At 43.3% G+C, this 1,693-nt stretch overlaps 1 pseudogene; it reads right to left on the bottom strand.

Annotated features, from left to right (window-relative positions):
• Positions 1 to 208: 208 nt before the first annotated feature.
• On the bottom strand, positions 209 to 799 carry LOC137775349 (large ribosomal subunit protein uL5 pseudogene; annotated as a pseudogene).
• Positions 800 to 1,693: the final 894 nt, after the last annotated feature.

Below are 1,693 nucleotides of genomic sequence, written 5' to 3' on the forward strand. Positions count from 1 at the left end.
AATTTTCCTGATGCAACCAGAGACTGAGGTGCTGAGTACATTTTATCCGTAGATGATATACACGAAGGTCCAGGGTATAGAGAGGTCACAAGCTTTGAATCTCCTTTCATAGGTGGTCCATGCTAGGAGCTAAGTAGACCTTTCCCCACTTAGGAACTTCAGATTCAAGGTTTGGGTTTTTTGGGTTGTTTTTTGTTTGTCTGTTTGTTTTTTTACATTTCACTGAAAACTTTTTATTGGCCTTTTGGATTGAAACGGGAATTTATTTGCCAGGAAGGATGATCCCATCATACTTCTGCTGAAACCAGCACATGGCCTCCCCTTTGCTGATTATGTGTTTGGCCCCAATGCAGCCTGTCCTGCGCTTCTTGTCTGTGATGCTGAAACCTGGCCTACCCAGCGCCACGTAGAAGTTTAGGCCGTAGATGCCAATGCTTGGGTCATATTTGATCCCCAGACTGATGTGTTCTCGGATCCCAAAACCAAAGTTTCCAGTACCTGAGAAGTTATTTTTTCTTAATTCGCACTCTCGCACCTTTAGACCTTCCTCCAGGATTTCTTCTGCGTTGGCCTCACAGACTGTGCAGTGGACGGCAATCTTTTCATTTCTCCTGATGCCAAAGGATCTGACAGTGTATCTAGCTTTGGAGAACACAGGGGTCTGACCTGTGAGCTGCTCCAGCACCTTGGCTGCCCCGGTCAGTCTGTCTCCACTCTCCCCTACACAGATGTTGAGGCAGAGCTTGCAGATGCGAAGTTCCCGCATGGGGTTCTCCTTTGCACCTTGATCCTGAACCATGATGGGAAACAGGAAGAGAGCCAGATGCAAGGTTTTGATACAATGAACCTGGTTATGGTTGAAGTAATATATTTTCAGTTATGACAGTGAACAGAGGACATTGATGAAAATAATGATTAAAGAAAAATTTTCTCTTGATATGAACTAGGAGTTTAAATTAGAAATTATATCCATTGTCACCTTGTTGCCGAAGAGATTCTAAATCCTCTTCTCCTAATACTTAGAAGCACCATTTATGCGGAGGCAGATTTTTTAAAGTATTTTATTCAGAAAATATGCATTAAGCATCTGCATGGGAAATTAAAGACCGATAAGACACGAATCTGTTATTGAACACAATTCATGTGCCCTACGCACAGTGAAGCCAAACAAACTAAAATGTCAAGAGTTTGGAGTTTGGAGCAGAGAAAGGTTTATTGCAGGGCCATGCTAGGAGAACGGGTGGCTAGTGCCCAAAAAACTCCGGAACTCCCCAAAACGTTTCAGCAAAGTCTTTTTAAAGGCCAGGTGATGGCGCGTCCCAGCGTGTGTGATCAGCTCATGCATAATTCTCAGATTGGTTGATGGTTAGGTAACACGGCAGTTAACATTATCAATCCTTAGGTGCCAGAAGGTCTGGGAGCTACTTGCTCATTATCATCAAATAGTTAATTTCTTCCATGTGGTGGTGGTTTTTAGCCTCTGAAAAACTCATGAAATATGCGTGAGATACTGAGACCAGCTGGGACCAGGGAACCTTTGCTGCAGTGCTTGCACCTGGACAAACCTCTCCTCAAGCAGCAAAATACAAAGAAACTGTATGGGACTAAAAATAACTGCGTGCATGCCTTGGGGCAAATTATGGACAAAAAGATACAAAAGACCAAAAAACTCAAAAGCCAGTTTTGAAGAGCT

This window comes from Eschrichtius robustus, chromosome 13, assembly GCF_028021215.1.
Source record: "Eschrichtius robustus isolate mEscRob2 chromosome 13, mEscRob2.pri, whole genome shotgun sequence".
Taxonomy (NCBI): domain Eukaryota; kingdom Metazoa; phylum Chordata; class Mammalia; order Artiodactyla; family Eschrichtiidae; genus Eschrichtius; species Eschrichtius robustus.